At 54.7% G+C, this 22,739-nt stretch overlaps 1 long non-coding RNA gene across 1 annotated transcript in view; it reads right to left on the reverse strand.

Moving 5' to 3' along the window:
• LOC122463337 overlaps nt 1-22,685 on the reverse strand; it is a 31,671-nt gene extending 8,986 nt beyond the window's left edge. Inside the window, exons 1-2 of the long non-coding RNA XR_006286600.1 lie at nt 22,574-22,685; nt 7,775-7,875 (exon numbers count right to left, since the gene is read on the reverse strand). This is a non-coding gene — a long non-coding RNA (uncharacterized LOC122463337). The remainder of the gene's footprint in view (nt 1-7,774; nt 7,876-22,573) is intronic.
• Between the last annotated feature and the right edge of the window lie 54 nt (nt 22,686-22,739).

Consider the following 22,739-nt stretch of genomic DNA (forward strand, 5'->3'; position numbering starts at 1 on the left):
AGCGGAAATACAGCGTCAATTTTTAACAGAAAGGGCAATTAACCACTGGAACAATTTACCCCAGGGTCATGGAAGATTTTCCATCACTGGAAATTTAAAAATCAAGATTGGATGTTTTTCTGAAAGATCTGCTCTAGGAATTTGTGGGGCGAGGAGTTTCACTGGCCTGTGTTATACAGGAGCTCAGACAAGATGATCACAGCGGTCCCTTCCGGCCTTGGAATCTAGGAGTCTCCTTCCACCCACAAAACGGCCCCTTTCTTCAGCGCAGCCTCCAAGTTGACCCCACGCGCTGCCCAAGGAGCCAGCCTGCCCCGGTAGTTCCCTAAGGGACCAGCCGCAGGCCCAGCCAGGCCCTGCCTGCTCGGTTTTGAAGGGGTGGCATCCTCTTTCCCTGCTGCTGTGAACCAGCTCCGCAGTGCAGCCCCGGTGTGTGCCAGTTTCACCGCCTCGCTTTTTAGGAGCTTCCCAGCCTGAGCCAGGCCAGGCCACGCTTTCCTCCTCCAGCCGCGGGCGCAGAACCTCGCGGGTCCAGCACAGATTCCTTTGAGCCACTGGAATCGCTGGGCCGACAGAACCCATCGCTCCGTGCTCCAGGCTGACTGTCTCCCCTTTAAGCCCCGCAAACTCCCCCTCACCCCCCACTATCTTTCCAGTCCTGGGCTGAACACCTCATCTGCCCCTGCCGCTGGGGAGGCCTCTGGAGAGCAGAACGCTTGGGGAGGGGGGTCCTTGAACCAGCCAGCAGCTCCACCAAAAAGCACTTTCCGTCTGCGCTTTGGAGATGCTGCGTCAGGACGCAGCTCCGCGCTGGTGCTAGAGGCCACGCTGAGGGGAACACAGGCCCCTGAGGAATTAAAAAGCTTCCACCCCCCGCCCACCACCACCACCACGAGGCCGTGCTGCTTGCGACCTGTGTCAATGAAACAAGTCCCCAGTCCTGGCTAGGCTACAGACAGGGCCCCTGTTTAGCTTCAAAGCACTGCCCTGCAGGGTGGCTTTCCATCCCTCCTGGACACAAGGCCCACCTGGGCTTTGTCCGGGCTCACCAGGAGTCCCCAGGGTCCTCTCCCAGCAGGGAGCCTGCTCAGCTGACGGGTGAGCTGGTGTCCCCTGGGAGACTCACCCCCTGCCTCCCAGAAGATCCATTTCCTCCAGTGCCCCATAGACACAAGATTCATAGGGGCCTCCCCAGTGCATCCACCCCTTCCAGGGCCACCAGCCATCAAAAGCAAAACCAAACCCAGCTGAACGAACACCGGTCGGGGCAGGGTTCTCTTCCTTCAGAGAGCCACCGATGGGTGGTAGCCCAGCATGGTGCCCACAGGCAAGTCTCTGGTAGTAGCCCCAAAGCAACGGTCTGGCGTTGGGCCCCCCCCCTTTCTCTCAGAGGGGCCTCAGCAGGCAGCGATCACCCAAACAACCGCTGCCTTCAGCCGCTGAGGACTGAGGTTTGCTCTTCTCCTGGCCTGGCACTAGCTGAGCTGGGGCTCTCCCTTTTACATCTTCCCTCCAGGTCTGACTCCCCTGCTTGAGCCCAGAGCAGTTCATTCACCCTTAGGGGGCTAGTGTAGGTTATATACCCCATCACCAGGCTACATGGGGCTGCCTTACTCCTCACGCCTGGGGTGGGCCCTCGGTGACCATCTCCAGAGCAAAGAGCTGAGAACGGGGTCCCTCCCCCCACTGGGAATGACACAGGGGCACCAGCAGCCTAACTGCAATGAATGGAAATTAAATGGAACCAATAGAAACTCTGCCTCCCCCCTGCTCCTGCCTGTTACACAGCCTAACTGAAGAGTGCCCCAAGCTGACCCTTTAGAGCCAGACAGCCCTGCAACCAGGCTGGGGCATTTGAGAACCTCTTCTCCGATCCAGGGCCAAGTTTCCAAATGGACAAAAATAAAATCCAGATTTCCACCAAAGGTCTCCCATCCAAGGGCCAAACAGAGCCAACACTGTTTAGCTCAGGAAGGGTTGGCTAGAGACGAAGCTGGCTGGTACCCTCTGGGATGCCTAACCCTCTCACAATCTATAACCTATAACAATCGATAACATTGATTAACCATTAACACTGCACCCCATATTGTCCATCGTGACGGTTGTATGATATAATTATATCACAATTATGATGTATTTTATACAAGACAAGGCCTGTGAGGTGTCTTTGGAAAGGTTGATTTGCTGAATAGGATTATCCTATTTGCATGCCTGCATCATGTTTGTGTCTGACGTTAGGAATATTGGCTACGTATCAATTTCACATGTAGCTATTACTGGGCAATGCCCACTTGGCAAAATGCTCTCAGTGTAGATGGCTGGCTGGGAAGGGTCCATTCAGGTGAATGAGCCATCAGGAAGACACAATAGGCCTTAGGAGAAGCTCATCTCCCACCTGGTGAGCTTCCTGTGAACCCTCCAAACAGCCCGTGGGGGATGGCTGCTGTGACTCTACAGGGACACGTGACCAGGCCACCTGCTGTTGGACTCCATCTTGGGACGTCAGTATTTTTCCACTGACTGGCATGGGAACCAAGCTGTGAAACAAACGGTTCCCACCATAAGAAAAGCTACATAAGGCATGGGAGTGACATCATCATGGTTCTTCACCTACTCCCCACCCCAGGAAGAGTCCTGGAAACATCTGAGGAACAAAGACTGAACTGGGGGGGGGAGGGGGGGAGTGCTGGACCCAGGCTAGAGGGATTTTTAGCCTGTGAATGGAAGATCTGGGCATTCCAGGCTCTAAACAAGTGCAGCTTACCCTTTGAGAATCTGCAGCCTGTTTGTATCATCACTTTGGATATGAGTAGCAGATTTTCACCCTATCTATTTAGTATATTAAACGTAGTTTGCTTTTTTAAATTATTTGCTAGGTAATCTGCTTTGATCTGTTTGCTATCCCTTATAATCACTTTAAAAAAATCTATCTTTTGTTGTTCATAAACTTGGTTTTGCTTTTTCTAAAGCCAGTGTGTGGGAGTCATAACTTGGAGCAGAAAGCTGTTGCATATTCCTCTCCACATTGAAGGAGGGGGTGAATGTTATGAGCTTATGCTGTACAGGTCCCTGTGCAATGCAAGACAGTATAATTTTGGGTTTACACTCCAGAGGGGGTGTGTACCTGAGGAACTGGGAGGTGCCCTAGCTGAAGCCTTCCCATGTAGGGGCTGGTTAAAGAGTCTGCCTGCATGTAGCCGCAGCTGGGTGTCCCCCTACCTGTATGTATGCTGGTGAAAATGCAGGCTGAAGAGGGCTTTGCAGCTTGTCACAGCAGTACAGTATAAAAGGAGCCCAGGCTGGTGGGTCCAGGGGGCTCAGTGGTACCCCAATTCCAGGTGGCACCCTGGGGGGAACCTGCCACACGCTTATCAACTATTGATAAAGGCAACCTCAACAGAAAGTGGGACCCTCTCCTGCGCACTGGGATGCTCTCGGCTCTGGCCAGCCAGGCATGAGTGCTGGAAGCCACACAGGGAGCCAGGAGCTCACTAACAAGGATCCCACAAAAAAAGGGGGAATTAGGTTCATTATTTGATGATCTGTCTATTTTAGGTACTTCTTTGCTCCCCACAGCCATCAGATCTGCATGCTGCACAAGCATGTATATGTCAGGTTTCAGAGTAACAGCCGTGTTAGTCCGTATTCGCAAAAAGAAAAGGAGGACTTGTGGCACCTTAGAGACTAACCAATTTATTTGAGCATAAGCTTTCGTGAGCTACAGCTCACTTCATCGGATGCATACTGTGGAAAGTGTAGAAGATCTTTTTATACACACAAAGCATGAAAAAATACCTCCCCCCCACCCCACTCTTCTGCTGGTAATAGCTTATCTAAAGTGATCACTCTCCTTACAATGTGTATGATAATCAAGGTGGGCCATTTCCAGCACAAATCCAGGGTTTAACAAGAAGGTCTGAGGAATGGGGTGGGGGGGGGGGGTGGGGAGGAAAAAACAAGGGGAAATAGGTTACCTTGCATAATGACCTAGCCACTCCCAGTCTCTATTCAAGCCGAAGTTAATTGTATCCAATTTGCAAGTGAATTCCAATTCAACAGTCTCTCGCTGGAGTCTGGTTTTGAAGTTTTTCTGTTGTAATATCGCAGCTTTCATGTCTGTAATCGCGTGACCAGAGAGATTGAAGTATTCTCCAACTGGTTTATGAATGTTATAATTCTTGACGTCTGATTTGTGTCCATTTATTCTTTTACGTAGAGACTGTCCAGTTTGGCCAATGTACATGGCAGAGGGGCATTGCTGGCACATGATGGCATATATCACATTGGTGGATGTGCAGGTGAACGAGCCTCTGATAGTGTGGCTGATGTGATTAGGCCCTGTGATGGTGTCCCCTGAATAGATATGTGGGCACAGTTGGCAACGGGCTTTGTTGCAAGGATAGGTTCCTATATTACACTAGTACCTAGCGGCCGCAAACAATATTAGAGCTCCCCTGTTGTCTAGCCATGGAACTGACCTGGTCCCCGGGCCTAGAGTACCTGAGCGCCCCATAACCTGTGTTGTATTTAATGGCACCACGCCCCTGGGAGGTAAGGCTGGGCTAGGGGACTGGTACAGGAGCTTATGGAGAACAGAATCCCTACTGCACAGTGGGCACAGAAAGTCCAAGGGACTTGCCCCAGATCCCATGGCAGAGCCAGGAATAGTCCATCTGCCCAAGTCCCAGTCCCACTGGTAGCCAATGGTTGCCTATGCAATCAAGAGGCTCTTTTCACACCAAACTCCCTGTTTTGAGCAGATACACGCCAGGGCTTGGACCCCCCGCCCCAAGCACTGACTCTAAAATCTTGGCCAATGTTAGGATACCAACCCGCTCCAGTGTCTGCAGGTCAAGTGCGATGATCAATTATTTAACCTGTTAAACCCTAATTACCAGATTCTCTAGCTCCCTGCCACACCGGGGGCCAGGAGAGAGCTGAGTGGGTGGATCTCTCCCTGCTGTCACCCCCGAGCCCAGAAAAGGAAAGCGCGGGGCTGTGGGTGTGTTCAACACCTCCATTTATTCCCCCTTAGATTTTGCCCCCCCATCAACCCACTCACCCCGCTGCTTCTGACTGCATGTTTGGAGCAATAAGACCTGTGGATGGAAGGGGGAGCAGAGCAGGAAAGCACCCCACCCCCTTCTCCCCTCTTTCCATCAGCACCCCACCCCCCATTTCCATCTTCCCAGCCGTGCTCCAGGAGACCTGATAAACCAAACCCCACCCTGGTCTGAAAATACTTCTCAGCTACACCCACTGACCCCTCGGGGCGGGGGGACCCCAGCAAGGCGGGATGTGCTGGAGAGAACACGGAGCTTGCAGCCATAATGGACGTTCAGCCCTTTGATACACTCTGCTGATCAAGGGTCACCCCGATCTCCCCCGATACCACCCAGCTGCCCCTGCGTACCGTGGCAGGACACCAGCTCCACCCCCAGCACTATCATTTCCAATGGGTTTCCACTGCCAGGGGCTTGCACAGCTCGTGCTTCTCACTGCTGTCATCAGCTCGCTTATTGCCTATTTCCAGGGACTTTCTCTGCAGCATAAATCCAAAGGGAGGGGTGGCGGTGTCTGGCTTTTTTCATTCGCTCTGCAAGGCGTTACAGAGGAGAGCTGTCCCTGCTTCAAAGAGCCCTCTGGCAGGAGAGAATTAATACCCCGTGGGGCCCTGGCCTCGGCATGATCATTAAAGATCCTGTGGCCCTTTTCATAAGGCACGGGGGAATAGCTCCCGTGCCCTGGCCTAACACCAGCTCAGGTCATTGCCTTCCACCTCCTGCCACCACAGCATCCACCCCTTCCCAGAGCGCAGCACGGAGCTGCAGGCGTGGATAGACTTCCCAGCTCCACCCCAGAGGTGGCTGCATGTCAGCGAGCGGGGTGGGAGGTATCTTTCTCCCACAACGCCAGGGCTGGACCTCAGGGCATGGGCATAAATCTGGAGTTACCCCATTATTTCGGTGAGGGGGCTCCAGGTTTACACCGGGATAAGTGAGGGCAGAGGCTGGGATCTGGCAAAGGAGCATCAGTGAGAGAGGTGCCCAACTCCCACTGGGCTGGGAGCCCCAGGTGGTTTAGGATCTTTGCGTGTGAAAGGGAGCTATCTGCGCTACGGGCCAGGTGCTGGGCCGTGCTGAGCATCTGCCAAAGCCAGAGACCTCAAGGGGCCTTTGCACAAGTCCCAACCCCCCCGCACCACCATGGGCACGCAGAGTGGAAGCCTGGCTACACAGACCAGCAGCAGGGGAGGGAGGGGCAGCAGGGGGCCCTGCCCTTGCCAGCAGGGAAAGAGGGGGACAGGCCAGGGGAGCAGGGGCCCTGTGCCAGCTTGCAATCGAAGCAATTGTGTTCAGGGAGCGGGCAGGCTGCCAGCCCAATGAGGTATGTGAAGAAGCTGTAATAGGAGGGTAATGAGCCTGCGGAAGACGGAGGGGCCCTGGCGCATGTGTCTGTCGCACTCTCCCTGTGCCGCACATCTAGCGTGTACACAGTCCCCGCCACATCCCTCTCTGCACATGGCCTGTCACCAGCCCGGGGTGGGGGGTGTCGTGCCCCACTCTGCAGCCTAGCGTGTCTCAGTACCCAACCAAGAGCAGAAGATCCCCCTGCCCTGCTGTGAGAGAGGGAGGCACTAATCCCTATCACCGGTGAGGGGAAACTGAGGCACTGACAGTGAGAGGCTTGCACCACAGGTCATACAGTGCCCAAGGAATAGGTCCCCTGAGTCCTGACTCCCAGTCCCCTGCTCTAACCTAACAGATCCCACTTCCCTCCTAGAGCCAGACATAGAACCCAGGAGTCCTGATCCCCAGTTCTGTGCTCTAACCCTTGACCTCACTCCCCTCCCTTTATCCCAGCCCAGGAAGTTCTCACATGCCCAAGCCCCCCAGCTGTTGCTGCCCCCGTCCAGACAGATGGAGGCTGCTGGAAGGGAGGGGCAGGCCACGTTGCCCAGCCCACTGGACACTCCCCTGCAGCTCTGTTTCCTCACCAGAGGACAATGTCCTTGCATTAGAGACCTGCCTGCTCCTCATTCCATCTCCACTGCCCCTGCCTGCCCGCTGCCCCCAGAGTGCCCCGCGGGCTCCAGTCACTCTCCCCAGCTCCAGGATGGGACATCGACGCAAACAGCCCAGTGGGTGGAGCATGGAGCCACAGGGACATGCTGGGGGACGCGAATCCCCCAGCTACGGCTAGGATGCTGGCAGCACGGGGAGAGGATGCCAGAGCCACCTGGAGAATAGGGAAGGGAGGCTGGGGCCAGGATCAAGGCAGGATTGGAGGGGGCAGAGCTCCTTCAGTGCCAGGCGGTGGCAAGGCCTGGCTTCCCCTGGGCCATTTCTGCCCTCTCCAAGCCATCACAGGCTGCTCCATCCCCAGCCCCACGGAGGGTTAGAGGGCACCCTGCAAGTGGGAGGTTCTGTTTCTGCAGCAGCCACTGGGCCCAGACCTTGAGTGCCCGCCAGGCTGGCCCAGAGGCAGGAGGACTTCACGCCTCCGGCTGGCACTGGCACAGCCTGCTCTCTTCAGGCGTCTCCTCGCTAGTGCAAACTCTGGGCGCAGAAGGGGTTGGTCTCAGCCGGCAACACCCCTTCAAAACGCTCCATGGTTTTAACAGCCCTCCATGGACTCTCTCCGGCCAACCACAGAGACCCAGTCTGTCCCTGGACCCCAGCTCATCTCTCTGACCCCTGGTGGCGAGAGCTCCTTCTCCCCTGCAGCTCCCGCCATCTGGAACAGCCACATTCCAAAGCCCCCTCTTCCTTACCTCGCTTGTGTCTCAATTTCTGATCCCTACGGCTGAATATTTCCACGGGCGGGCCTCCAAGAGCAGCGGGCATTGGCTGCCCACAAACCACCTGAAATTCCCTGGGCAGAGAGGAAAGAATAACCGGCCTGTGTCCCAGCCAGCAGCTAGAGACACCCCAGGGGCTGCCAAGCCATGCACTGTACTCCTGCATGTGTCTGCAGATTATACGGAAACTGCATCTGATGTCACTAATTTGCTCATCGATTAATTACCACGTGATTTGCGGTGTTTAGCTCCTGTGACAAGGCGGAAATAACCAGTGAGCGTCTCCTTGCCATTTGCACAGCCTTGGCCTTGGGACCCTTTGCCCCAGCCTGGGAAGTGAAGGGGAGCCGTGCAGAGATGGCTGAGTCAAGGGCCAGTGTTAATTTAAATGCCGCTGTGACAGTGACGGGGCCAGACTCCCTGCTGGGGTCACTTTGCATTGCTCCGTGGAAGTCAGCGAAGCTGTGCCCTTTCCACCAGCAGAGAGTCGACCCGCTCCCAGGTTATCACCCTGGGCCGCGGAAGGGATAATGGAGTATTGATGTGGATCCTGTGACCTGTCTAAACTCCAGTCGGACCCAGAGCCAAACCCCAACCCAGCTCAGGGATTTCCCATCCCAGAAATCCAATGGGAGTCTCCCAAGACTTCCAAGGCCAGGACCCATTGGGAATCCACCCATCACACCCTGGAGGGACAGGCCAGGTTCTCTAATGGGCTACCCCACCGAGCCATCTCGAGATCCATCACCTGCACCCTCCCCTTCCTCTCACTACCTCAGGACCCCAAGCTCCCCCTCATCACCAGGAACCCCCCTCCAGCCAAGCCTCCGCTCCCTCCAACATCGTCTGGGGGAGGGTCCGGTTCCAACCACCCCCACAGCTCCTGTCTCCTGAGTCTCCCTGTTCCACCCGCCTTCCCCTCTCATCAGCTCTCATCTCAGCATCCTCTCCCCCTGCATTTCCCATTATTCTCCTTCAGTGCCAGCTTATTCATTGCAGCCCCATTATGGAGCTGAAAGCCAACGCGGCAGCACCACCTGCCTGCAAATTGGCTCTTTTTTTGAGTCTAGATGCTAATCTAATTGCTCTTCGGCAAAGAAACTTTAATGCAAAGGGGATGAATTTTGAATTCAGGAGATGGGAGCTGGGGGGGGGAGGGGGGTTCATGTCTTCTTAGAGCTCAAGCTCTGCTTTGTACAAGGGGGAAGAGCCAGACAGCCGCTCCCATAAGCCAGAGGCAAGTCTGTGCATTTGGGGAGGGATCCCACAATGCCTGGGGCTCTGAGCCACTCCCAGCTGCAGAGAGCCCTGCAGAGGCCAGATAAGCAGCATGCAGTGTCTGGGGGGAACATGGGAGGGGAAGAGAAATAACTGGTTGTTGCAGGAGAGCTGCTGGGGGCTACCATCAGAGATGAACTTCCATTGTCCAAGTCTGACCACATCTTGCAGGGACACTGAGGGGCAGCTATTCCCAGGGGGCACCAACCCGTAGTCACTAGTGTCTGCAGGGGCCACACACCCAGCAGAGGTGGGAAAGATGGGCTTGGGATCCAGGCACGGGAAGGAACTCAGGCAAACCTGGGCTCTGGGGCCAGCTTGGCCACAGATTTCCTGAGGCTCTGGGCCTCAGCTCCCCATCTGCGAGCTAGGGACGACCCTTCCTTCCACCCTTTAGACTGTAACCACGTTGCGGCAGGGCCCGTCTCTGGCTGTCTAGGCAGCACCAAGCAGGATAGAACCCCACTCCCAGCTGGGGCCTCCAGCCACGACTGCAATACAAACACCTAGTGCCCCAAGATACAATGGAGCTTACAACTAGGACTACGGGGGTGGGGGGCCGGAGGTGGGGGGGAGAGAACCTCGGCCCTATTTAAACTTAATTAGGCTCTTCCCCTACACTTCAGTGTCAAGGGAAATCCTGTGATGGGGGCTCTCTAAAGCCACATCTACACTCTCGGCACCATGTTGCCACAGCTGTGCCGTAGCAGACGCGCTTCCTACAGCACGGGAAAGGGGGGGGGGGTTCCCATCCCTGTAGGAACTCCGCCTCTCCAAGGATGGTAGCCACGGTGACAGGCATTCTTCCATCAGCCTAGCTGCATCTACACTGGGGTTGGGAGCAACATAGCGACGGCGCTCAGATCGTGGCGTTTTCACGCCCACGCCTGCCATAGCTAAGCTGACCTCACTGAGGGGTTCGGTCACAGAGACAGAGGCCAGCCCTCTGTAGAGATAGAGGTGGTTAGGGACTATTTAGAAAAGCTGGACGTGCACAAGTCCATGGGGCCGGACGAATTGCATCCGCGAGTGCTGAAGGAATTGGCGGCTGTGATTGCAGAGCCCTTGGCCATTATCTTTGAAAACTCGTGGCGAACGGGGGAAGTCCCGGATGACTGGAAAAAGGCTAATGTAGTGCCAATCTTTAAAAAAGGGAAGAAGGAGGATCCTGGGAACTACAGGCCAGTCAGCCTCACCTCAGTCCCTGGAAAAATCATGGAGCAGGTCCTCAAAGAATCAATCCTGAAGCACTTAGAGGAGAGGAAAGTGATCAGGAACAGTCAGCATGGATTCACCAAGGGAAGGTCATGCCTGACTAATCTAATCGCCTTTTATGATGAGATTACTGGTTCTGTGGATGAAGGGAAAGCAGTGGATGTATTGTTTCTTGACTTTAGCAAAGCTTTTGACACGGTCTCCCACAGCATTCTTGTCAGCAAGTTAAGGACGTATGGGCTGGATGAATGCACTATAAGGTGGGTAGAAAGCTGGCTAGATTGTCGGGCACAACGGGTAGTGATCAATGGCTCCATGTCTAGTTGGCAGCCGGTGTCAAGTGGAGTGCCCCAGGGGTCGGTCCTGGGGCCCGTTTTGTTCAATATCTTCATAAATGATCTGGAGGATGGTGTGGATTGCACTCTGAGCAAATTTGCGGATGATACTAAACTGGGAGGAGTGGTAGATACGCTGGAGGGGAGGGATAGGATACAGAAGGACCTAGACAAATTGGAGGATTGGGCCAAAAGAAATCTGATGAGGTTCAATAAGGATAAGTGCAGGGTCCTGCACTTAGGATGGAAGAATCCAATGCACCGCTACAGACTAGGGACCGAATGGCTAGGCAGCAGTTCTGCGGAAAAGGACCTAGGGGTGACAGTGGACGAGAAGCTGGATATGAGTCAGCAGTGTGCCCTTGTTGCCAAGAAGGCCAATGGCATTTTGGGATGTATAAGTAGGGGCATAGCGAGCAGATCGAGGGACGTGATCGTTCCCCTCTATTCGACACTGGTGAGGCCTCATCTGGAGTACTGTGTCCAGTTTTGGGCCCCACACTACAAGAAGGATGTGGATAAATTGGAAAGAGTCCAGCGAAGGGCAACAAAAATGATTAGGGGTCTAGAGCACATGACTTATGAGGAGAGGCTGAGGGAGCTGGGATTGTTTAGTCTGCAGAAGAGAAGAATGAGGGGGGATTTGATAGCTGCTTTCAACTACCTGAAAGGGGGTTCCAAAGAGGATGGCTCTAGACTGTTCTCAATGGTAGCAGATGACAGAACGAGGAGTAATGGTCTCAAGTTGCAATGGGGGAGGTTTAGATTGGATATTAGGAAAAACTTTTTCACTAAGAGGGTGGTGAAACACTGGAATGCGTTACCTAGGGAGGTGGTAGAATCTCCTTCCTTACAGGTTTTTAAGGTCAGGCTTGACAAAGCCCTGGCTGGGATGATTTAACTGGGACTTGGTCCTGCTTTGAGCAGGGGGTTGGACTAGATGACCTTCTGGGGTCCCTTCCAACCCTGATATTCTATGATTCTATGATTCTATGACTGTCACCCGATGTGTGGAGACTATCTCTGACCCCTTTTCTCTGCCAGTTTGGGACTCCAGAACCCTGCCTTGTTGAGCCAGACACACCAGCCTGCTGCAACCCAGATTCAGGGTCTGAACCATGTCCCCAAAGCTGCAGGCTTTAAGTGAAAACCGTTCAGCAAGTACTCTTGTCTCCAGCACCCAGATACCCAGCTCCCAATGGGATCCAAATGGCAAATAAATCCGTTTTACTCTGTATAAAGCTTATACAGGGTAAACCCATAAATTGTCTGCCCTCTATAACACAGAGATATGCACAGCTGTTTGCTCCCCCAGATAGTAATCACTTACTCTGGGTTAATTAATAAACAAAAGTGATTTATATTAAGTATAAAAAGTAGGATTTAAGTGGTTTCAATTAATAACAAACAAAACAAAGTAAGTTACCAAGCAAAATAAAACAAAACACGCAAGTCTAAGCTTAATACATTAAGAAACTGAATACAGGTAAATCTCACCCTTAGATGTTCCTATAAGCATCTTTCACAGACTAGACTCCTTCCTAGTCTGGGCCCAGTTCTTTTCCCTAGTACAATCCTTGTTAGTTCCAGCTCAGGTGGTAATTAGAGGATTTCCCTATGACTCAAAAAGAAAAGGAGTACTTGTGGCACCTTAGAGACTAACCAATTTATTTGAGCATAAGCTTTCGTGAGCTACAGCTCACTTCATCGGATGCATACAGCCTCTTTGTTCTGTTCCACCCCCTTTAATAGCTTTGACACAAGGTGGGAGTCCTTTGTCTCTCTCTGGGTTCCCACCCCTTCTAAATGGAAAAGCACCAGGTTAAGATGGATTCCAGTTCAGGTGACATGATCACATGTCCTGTGAGATTTCATTACCCATTGGCTGGCACACAGGTATACAGGAAGTCATACAAATAAACAGAGCCATTTACAACCAATCGTCCTGGTTAATGGGATCCATCAAGATTCCAAATAACCATTAATGGCCCACACTTTACATAATTAAAATAGGCCCTCAGAGTTATATTTCATATTCCTAGTTTCAGATACAAGAATGGCACATTCGTATAAATAGGATACACACACTCAGTAGATAAGCTTTGTAATGATACCTTACAAGAGACCTTTTGCATAAAGCATATTCCAGTTACATCGTATCCACACTTAGAAACATATTTTTATAAAAATATATGGAGTGCAACATCACACTCACTTCTAAGCGTAGAGCACCGGGGCGACTTGTGGGACAGCCATTAAAGCGGCAAACCAGATGGGCCTGGGGGACATCACAGGGACCTTCCATCAGCGGATGGGACAAAGTCCTAGAAAACAGGCTGGAGGGAAGGGCCTGGAGCTGACTAGGCAGAGCTCTGTCCTCTCTGGTTTCTGAGCTCAGATACCTGTGTGGAATAACTTGGTGCACAGCCTTGTACTGCCCACTAACCCGTCGGTGCTTTGGAAATGCTTGGTATTTCCCACAGCAATTAGAGTCTAAGCTATGACAGGGAATGTAACAGGGCAGCTTACTTTGTACCGATAAAGGGAGGTGCAGCTCTGTCCCCACAAGGTGCTCATGCAAATCTCAGCTCTTCCATTTCAGCCTGTCGCATATATTTAGCTATAAGCCGTGGCAGAAGTGTGTTGTGGGGGTGAGCGTGCAGGCTATGGATTCTGCATGCCAGCTCCAGGTAGTGCAGGACATGCTTCAAGGGAAGGACACCAGTTTACGACTTGAGAGACGTGGGTTCGATTCCTTGCTCCGCCACTTCCTGTGTGACCTTGGGCAAGTCACTTAGCCTCTGTTCCCATGCAGCGACGGGGGCCAGCTAGTGACATCTCTGCAGTAGCGGCAGCTGCTGTAGCACGAGTTTGTGCAGGCAGCCCTCAGACAGGTGCTCAGCGGGGCATTGTCCTGCGCCTGGCCCAAGCCCCACTGCAGTCAACGGGGGCAGGCAGCTCCAGGAGCTTTGGACCAGGTGGCAGAGGCTTGTACCTAGCACAGCTTGGCCTGCTGGGGCTCTGCATCCCGAGATGCAGCCATTATCCAGGCTGGAGCTGGCCTTGCAGCAGGCAGACCCCCCCCCTCCCCCAATGCCCACTCTCCTGCCCTGCAGCTCTGAAGTAAAATCCCTTCACTTTCTTTAAAAGAAACAGCCCAACAAAAGCCGCGTGGCTCTGGGCCTCTCGCCCCTTTCTCTCCGGGAACCCTCTGAAATATTCAACAAGGCAATTGTATCTCAAGGCGCCAAATGCACTTACGTTTCTTTAGACAACGAGCCGGGCCAAGCCCCCCCCGGAGCCCACCCGTCCATTAGGGCCGAGACGGAGCCGCTCGCTCCTCTGCCATTTGAGAGGGGTCAGCTCCTTCCGTGGGCAACGACCCGCAACTGCATTTCCCAGGCAAAATGCTCGGCCTGGCTCTGCGATTGGACAGAGACCTGCCAGCCCTGCAAGGGCCCCCGGAGCGAGGGGAGACGGGGGCCAGGGATGGAAAGTTAAAGTGCTGGGGAGAAAAAGGAAGACCGGGGTGGGGGGGTAATGGGGAGCTTGCTGAGGGGCTGACGCTGCAGAGAAGTTAGCCTGACTGTGCAACATGGATTGCGACCGCTGGCCTGAGCTCCTTCCCCATCTCTGCTGCTGTCTCCAGGCTAAACCCTGGGCAGGTCACGGGCCCAATCTGCATAGGGGCTACTGCAATTGATCTGGGGACCCTCCTGAGAGCTTTGCACCTGGATAAGAACCTTGGGGTGGGCTTGTCTATATGGCAGAGGGGAGCCCAGAGCTGAGCCCTGCAGAGGTAGGAACCAGGCGTGCTCTGGGGCTGAGAGCAGGTGAGGGAGAAATGTGGAGGGGGTCAGCACTTCAAATGCCTAGCCAGAAGCAGGCAAACTTCCCCAGACTGCTAGGGAGCTGCAAGCTACTCTGGAGACCTCCCGAGGGCAGGCTCCATTCAGGAGCTTGCCACAGCGCCCTGCTTGAGGGCAGGCCGCAAATGCCGCACAGGGTGGGCTGGTCGGTGCTTCAGCCCCTGCGCAGAGCTGGGGAGGCCCAGGGGAGAGGGAGGAAATGGAAAATGCTGATGTGCCCCAGCCCCCCAAAGTGATGAGCGGAGTTCAGGCCAAAGGCCCGGGTCAGTTCTTGGGACATCCAGGCCCATCGCCCTCCAGGCAAGATCCCAGGCAGCGCCCGTCGGCACCAGAGATGAAGATCAGAGCTAGACCTTCTCCGTCCAAACACCCCAAAATTTGGCTCTGCCTTTGGATATGGCCACCCCGCTCCGGCCGGGCATGGCGGGAGGTGGCAGCACCTACCAAGCACAGCCGGCCGATGGGGCCAACGTGAAATCCCATCAGTGGGTCTCAGCCCCCTTCCCAGTGGGGCAGATGTCCCCATAAAATGCCACGGCCACAGCTGGCACCATTTGGCAGCCTGAGCAGGAGGGCGAGAGGCTGTACGGGCCACGGAGACAGGCTGGCTGACACCTTGGTGAGGGGCCGGCCATGCTGGCGGGGCTGCCCGGGGGGAGGCTCGCGCTGGTGCTGAGCCCTGCTCTGAGGCTAGACAAGAGGCCTGCTGCCTCCAGAGGTGCCAGCCTGGCACGGAGACCCCCAGCTGGTGGCGTTGGCGACCAGAGGGTGCACGTCACCTGCTGTATCAGCCAGCGCTTCGGAACCAGGAGACTGGAGAATCAGGGGCCCCTTGCCTCTGCCCTGGCACCTAACAGGGCCCCCTGCACATTCCCCTCCTGAGCAGAGCAGAGGTCTCCCCGGCTGCCATAAGGTCTGTCCAGTGGCCCGTCCAGTGGCCCTACGCCCAGCAGCAGGGCCATGTCCAGAGCACACAGTGCTGGGGTTGTTCTTGGCCTCCCAGGGCTCGGGGAGCAGAGCGTAAGTGCTGGCCGACACCAGGAAATTAGATCAACCCAGCTACATCACCGTGGAGATAGTGCTAGGGCGATGGAAGAATTCTTCTGGCAGCCAAGCTACTGCCTCTGGGAGAGGGGGGTTAACTCCAGCAACGGGAGAACCCCTCCTGGCTCTGCAGGGAGTGTCTGCACTGAAGCACTAGTGTGGCACAGTTACTGTACTCCAGCTGGGCCACTGTACCGGTTTAAGTGTAGACCTAGCCTAAATTAGAGCAACCCTGAGGCTGCTCTAAGTGACACTGGGGGCTGTGCAGGGCAGTGCAATGTAGAGAGCTCAAAGGTGGCTTAAGCAATTTATTCCCCACTCTATCCCTGCCCTAAGTGCAGGGATAGAGTTTGCTGGCAAAGGACAGAGGGGCCACCCAGCAAACCCTGCTCACGTTGGGGGCTGCCTCCCACCCCCTTTCCCAAAGGCCCCTGATTGTGCAGCAGTATCACTGCCAGCTTCCTTTAAAGGAAATGTTCTCCTTCCATCTCCATGGTATTGTGGGCTATTTCCCCCGGGCTCACTGCCAGGATCACAGAGTTGGGAGCGAATTGGCCAAGGCCTTTTCATACACCTGACCTCTCGCTTCTGCCTCCATGTCCATCTCCATTCAGCCATCAGCAGCGGAGCCAGCCTTACCCCCAGTAGGCCCAGTCCTATTTAACAAATTCATAAGTGATCTGGAAAGGGGGGTAAACAGTGAGGTGGCAAAATTTGCAGATGATACAAAACTACTCAAGATAGTTAAGTCCCAGGCAGACTGCGAAGAGCTACAAAAGGATCTCACAAAACTGGGTGACTGGGCAACAAAATGGCAGTGAAATTCAGTGTTGGTAAATGCAAAGTAATGCACATCGGAAAACATAATCCCAACTATACATATAAAATGATGGGGTCTAAGTTGGTGGTTACCACTCAAGAAAGATCTTGGAGTCATGGTGGATAGTACTCTGAAAACATCCACTCAATGCGCAGCGACCGGCAAAAAAGCAACCAGAATGTTGGGAATCATTAAGAAAGGGACAGATAAGACAACAGAAAAGATCATGTTGCCTCTATATAAATCCATGGTACACCCACATCTTAAAGCTATTACCAGCAGGAGAGTGGGGTGGGAGGAGGTATTGTTTCATGGTGTCTGTGTATATAATGTCTTCTGCAGTTTCCACAGTATGCATCCGATGAAGTGAGCTGTAGCTCACGAAAGCTCATGCTCAAATAAATTGGTTAGTCTCTAAGGTGCCACAAGTACTCCTTTTCTTTTTGCGAATACAGACTAACACGGCTGTTACTCTGAAACCCATCTTAAATACTGTGTGCAGATGTGATCACCCCATTGCAAAAAAGATACATTGGAATTGGAAAAGGTACAGAAAAGGGCAACAAAAATTATTAGGGGGATGGAACAGCTTCCGCATGAGGAGACATTAATAAGACTGGGACTTTTCAGCTTGGAAAAGAGACGACTAAGGGGGGGTATGATAGAGGTCTATAAAATCATGACTGGTATGGAGAAAAATAAATCAGGAAGTGTTATTTACTCCTTCTCATAACACAGGAATGAGGGGCCACAAAATGAAATGAATAGGCAGCAGGTTTAAAACAAACAAAAGGAAGCATTTTTTCACACAATACACAGTCAACCTGTGGAACTCCTTGCCAGAGGATGTTGTGAAGGCCAAGACTATACCAGGGTTCAAAAAAGAACTAGATACATTCATGAAGGAGAGGTCCATCAATGGCTATTAGCCAGGATGGGCAGGGATTGTGTCCCTAGCCTCTGTTTGCCAGAAGCTGGGAAAGGGTGACAGAGGATGGATCACTTGATGATGACCTGTTCTGTTCATTCCCTCTGGGGCACCTGGCATTGGCCACTGTCAGAAAACAGGATACTGGGCTAGATGGACCTTTGGTGTGACCCAGTCTGGCTGTTTTTATGTTTTCACGGCTCACCGATCTGTGGGTGCAATGAGGCAGCTGGAGACACGCAGCCTCCCTGAACACCTGCAAGCGAAGGAAGGCTAGCAGGGCACCACGACATCCCAACAGAGGCTGGGGAATTGTAACCGCTGGCTTGGAGCCTGCATTGGGGCCTTTTCGGTCGGGGAGTTTCAACACCTTAATGTCTCCCCTGCCCTGATTTCCCCCACCACTAACACGGCAGCGCGGCAGTCAGGGGTGAGCGCGCCATCGGATTAGGAGCATGGGCTCTGTGGTTTGGAGGAGGAGCTGCTGGGCTTTGATGGGCTGCAGCTTGAGCTCTGTTCCTGCAGCTGCAGCTAGTAAGAGAGACACTAACAGGCGCTAAGAGCTGGGGTGGATCAGCATGGCTCCCGCTGAACCCCCCGATCTACACCAGCTGAGGTGGTACCATGTAAGAACGGCTCAGTGCCTTGGACCCAAACAGAGGAGGAGGGATTTGGACTGAACTCCGTGGCCGGGAGCTCTCTCTAGAGTGAGCCGAGACCAAATCCCAGCTGGGAATGCACCAGAACTTGGGGCCCATCTGTACCTCGGGTTGGTAACTGCTGCGGGATGCCGTGCTCTGTACCAGGGCTTGCTCCCCAGGGCCTCCCTCCCCATGGAGCTGAAGGGTTTGGACAAGCAAGCTGCTGCAAAGATTTGCTGTGTGTGAAATCAAACACCCAGCAATGGCTAGTCACAGATCAGGGCAGATCCCAGTGCAAGCTGGCAGACGGGGATGGGCACTGTCATGTGAAGTCGAGATGCCAATGCAGGCCAAGGCTGGGCATTCCCCTCCTCCCTGGTTTGTAGATGGTCTTGTACAGAAGGTGCCCAGATTTCTGCCTAAGGGAGGGCACTAGCTCTGCATTGCAGTGCTCAGATTGGCACCCAAGTACCCATTGAAAGTGCCAACCTGACAATCTGAAAAGGGACAAGGCAGGGCTCCATATCCCTTCGCCTACAGAGCCCACCTTGGGTACAGCGTTAAAAGACACAGTAACTGAGCACACACAGAGGGGCAGGGGACAGCCGCATACGAACAAAGGGGAAATTGTCCTAGGCGCTGCTTATGGCCCACTTCAGCCCCGCACGGTGGAGGGAGAGCGCTCCGTCTGCTCTGAAGCTCTCCGCTCCCAAGGGGATACGTGCGGGGCTCCCTCTCAAAAAGCATCACAGAGCAGAGGAAGCCGGGCAACCCAGGCTACGGCCTTGCGGGCACCTGGCCTGGTCCGTCTTTCGCCTCTCGGCTCAGACTGCCACCCAGGGGCACGCGAAGGGGGGGAAAATCTACAGGAAGGACCAGCTCATTACAAAAGCAACGGGGGCAGCTAACGGCCCTGTCACTAATTCAGAGCCATCCTAACGAGCTGGGACCTCTCCATCTCAGCCCAGTGCGGAGCCCCAAGCATTGTGTCACCCCCTGAACTGCACCCAGCTGCCCGCTGAGCTCCTGGCTCCTCTGCTGAGTAGCTGGAGTAAGATCTGGTTGGAGGCGCACCGGGGCTGATAGCAAACATGATGTCCTCTGACAAGCCCTAGTGTTTCCTTGGCAATTAGGACTTCCTTGGCTCTTCCTCTGGCTGGGTTACATCGCCCTGTGCTCCCGGCAGCCAGGCACGAAAAAAAAGCTTTTGTCAACACTTTAACGCACTGTTTAGCAAACCGAGGCTTATTAACTTGTCAGCACCGGGGTTGGAGTCATGCCCACCCCTGGCCCCCGCTCTTCTGCATGGGGGTAGGGATATTCGTTAGGCTCCTGTTGAGCTTGGAGGGGGGGAAAACGAGCCGAGAACAAGAGCAACGACAGGGCCGGCGGGAAGCTCCTGCATTTAGAGGAGGCGAGATTTGGCTGGCGGCGCCTGGAATTGGCGAGCGGGTTGTGCCGCACGCACAGAGCTCTGAGCGCGATCAGAATCAACCGCCCGAGCGGATGCTGGGCAAGCGCCAGGTTTACACCGGGGCCACCAGAGCGGAGCCCTGAGAGCTCACGAACGCGCCCTCCCGCTGCACAGACACCCTTGGAAAAATAATCCTCTCTTGCTCCGTCATCAAGATCCTAGCCCCTCCCTACTGCCCCATCAGCCGCCTTTAGAGAGTCCCTGGCTGGTGGCAGATGGCCTCCCTAGCACAGCCAGGCAGCCCCAGGGAGCCTTTGCACCCACGTGACTAAGAGCAGTTTTGCACCCAAGGGTGGTGGGAAGAGAAGGGAAGCCGGGGTGAAGTCAGTGAGCAGCTGGAGTCCCCAAGAGGTGAGGTCAGGAGCAAGCGTTCACTGGGGCTGGGTGTAGGCCGGGCTGCTATCACCCCGTCTCCATCCACATCCAGGCCTGTGCCGATCCGCCCGCACCCCCTGCTCCTGTGGAGGTTGCTGGGGAGAGACACACGCGGCTCGTGCTCAGCTCTGTGGGGCTGGGCGGCTGGACCGTGACTGATCTGTGTGTGCACTTCGGGCCCCTGAGATGTGGGTCTATGGCATGCAACGCCGTCTCTGCACCCTTCCCTGCTGCACTGAGGCTGCGTGGGTAGCACATGCCCCCTGGAAAGAGCGGGGACCCTGCACAGAGACCAGAAGGGACCCCATGGCTTTAGCAGGCCACCAGCTCACATTGTGCCTGGCAACCAGGGTGCCCGCCCCCTTGCACCCAGAAAGTAACTTCATGCACCAGCCAGCGCGTTCCGGGGGGTCACCTCGTCACGTGTGAATGACGGCACCCTGTAGGGGAGGATAAAAGGCCTACTACAGATAGCAGCTGGGGGGGGAATCTCCTCTAGCTCAAGGACTTCTGAGTTCTCTTGCCAGTTTTGCAGTTGACTCGCCTTGTAGTTTGGTTGGGCCACCAAACCCTCCCTTCATGCCTCAGTTTCCCCTTGTGCAAAAAGAGAACCTTACAGCTGGGTTTGTCCTGGAGGCACTGTGGGGCGGGGGAAGAGTGTTTGTAAGGGGGCCCAGGACACAAACACCATCTCATCTGGAGACAGCCACCTGTGGACAGATGGAAGACCTGCAGTTCGTCAGCCAGGCCCATGAGCGACGGCTTAGCAGGGCTGCAGGTGTCGGCTGCCTCCTGATCCAGCCAGCCAGAGGGAAACAGACTGTTTGGCCTAGCCGGGGTCTGAAAGACAAGCGCCAAGGAGCCGTTCATGCTGCCATCTGCAGCTAGCTTAACCTTGAGCTCCCGTGGCCATCTGCTTCATGGGAGAGCCGAGCAGAGAGCAGAGACACTGGCCCTCTTGGGAGCCTTCATTTCGCTGGTGACGGCTGTTGGGCCAGGGAGCTAGGGATCAAGGGTGAGGTTTGGGAAGAGGGGGTTCAGAGAGGGGAAATGATGATGCTAATTAAGTCATGCCAGGTGCATTGAGATCCCTGGATATAAAGCGCTAGAGACAATGGAAGGTTATTTAAGCACGGCCCCTGCAACTAATGATGGGGACACGGAGGCACAGACCAGTGAAGTGACTTCACCCAGGAAGTCCCTGACAGAGCTGAGATAGAACCCAGGAGTCCTGACTCCCGGCCCCCTGCTCTACCCATCCTCCGCCGTAACACCGAGGTGTCTCTCTGGGGCGGAGGTTCTGCAATCCCGGTCGCTCCAGCTGCCCTCGGGGAACTGTGCGTAAAGAGCGCTCGGCAGGCGGTGCAGGGGAAGGGTGATGGAAAGGAGGGTCCAACCCCTCAGCCAGAGCCGTGTCTCTGTCACACCCTTCCAGCAGGTCACGCAGACATTGCAGCTCGCTCCCACCCACGTAAAGGCAAGATGGGAACAACAAATGGCTTATTATGAATGCTCCATTTCTCGTTAGATCGGCGGGGGGCAGCAGCCGCCAACACCAACACCGCGCTCTTCTAGAACCTTCCATCTGTGAAGAGCTTGACTGAGCCGTTCTCCGCAGACACATGCGCCCCCCCTCCACGAGTTGGGGAAGCATTGCTCGCTTTTTGCAGATGGGGAAACTGAGGCAGGGGGCAGTGACTTGCCCAAGGGCACAGAAGATGTTGACACTGGACCAGGGAATAGCCCTAAGAGAGATTCTTGGCACCCAGATTGGTGCTCACAGCCTCAGGCCAAGCCTCCCACTCTTTGGCAGACCTTGTATTCCACAGTTTGTCTAGCGCGTGATCACTTTGGAGCACTGCATGTGACCAATTCCTAAATTCCAGGGGCCGCCCTTGGCATCGATGAGCCAAACCGTGTTGATCTGGGGGGCAATGAGAAAACCAAAGGGGGGCTACAGGGTCCCCTGCCATCAGTTTAGCACAGCCGGTGCTTCGTGCACCTCTGCAACAGTTTATAGAGCCAAAAACTGCTCGACAGCCCCATGAACACGCCCAGCAGAACCAGAGCCCTGCTCAGGCTCTCAAGAGTGGGCACCAGGAATGACTTATTTCCCAGGCAAAAATAACAACGGGGGAAACACAGGCACTGGGGTGCAGATGGCAGAAGGGGACGCTACTATGGGGAGAATGGAGGGGACACAAAACCTCTGACGGGGGAAGGAGGTGCACAGAGCCCCTGGTATCAGAGAGGAAGTGGGGCTATGGTGGTGGGGACACTCTGGTGTGGGGGAGATTTGGGGACATGGGTGTGAGGCTAGCAAGGCATGGGGGTGCACCAAAGCTCCAGCCATGGGGGACCCATGAATGGGGGCACAGCACACAGAACCCCTGGTATCAGAGAGGAAGGGGGGCTATGGTGGTGGGGACACTCTGGTGTGGGGGAGATTTGGGGACATGGGTGTGAGGCTAGCAAGGCATGGGGGTGCACCAAAGCTCCAGCCAGGGGGGACCCATGAACGGGGGCACAGCACACAGAACCCCGAAGAGGGAGAAATGGGGGAAACGGACAATAGGGGGAACTAGGGGAGCTGCAGGGAATAGAGGGAACCAGGAGGGTGAACACAGGGAGCTCATGGGAGGAACAGAGCGGGCAAGGAGCCCAGGCATGTTCAACCAGCTTAGCCAAGAGAAGCTACAAACCTTGCAGCCCTCGAGTGTCACTCCACTCTCCTCCTTGTAATTCATCACACGGGACATTTCACCTGCTTTTCCAGCCCAGCCCCTCGCTTACCTGCAGCTTCCGCCCAGGGCTGTCTGCTCTGCTGGGCCGGCTGCATTTCTCCCACAGTTCAGAGGTCAAGGCTCTTTCAAGAGACAATTCGCTCAGCACAGACAGGCAGGACTCTTAGGGACAGGGGGCGCCTTAAACGCTCTCCTTTTATACAGGCTGCCTAGCA

Source organism: Chelonia mydas, chromosome 19 (assembly GCF_015237465.2).
Source record: "Chelonia mydas isolate rCheMyd1 chromosome 19, rCheMyd1.pri.v2, whole genome shotgun sequence".
Classification (NCBI taxonomy): Eukaryota; Metazoa; Chordata; order Testudines; family Cheloniidae; genus Chelonia; species Chelonia mydas.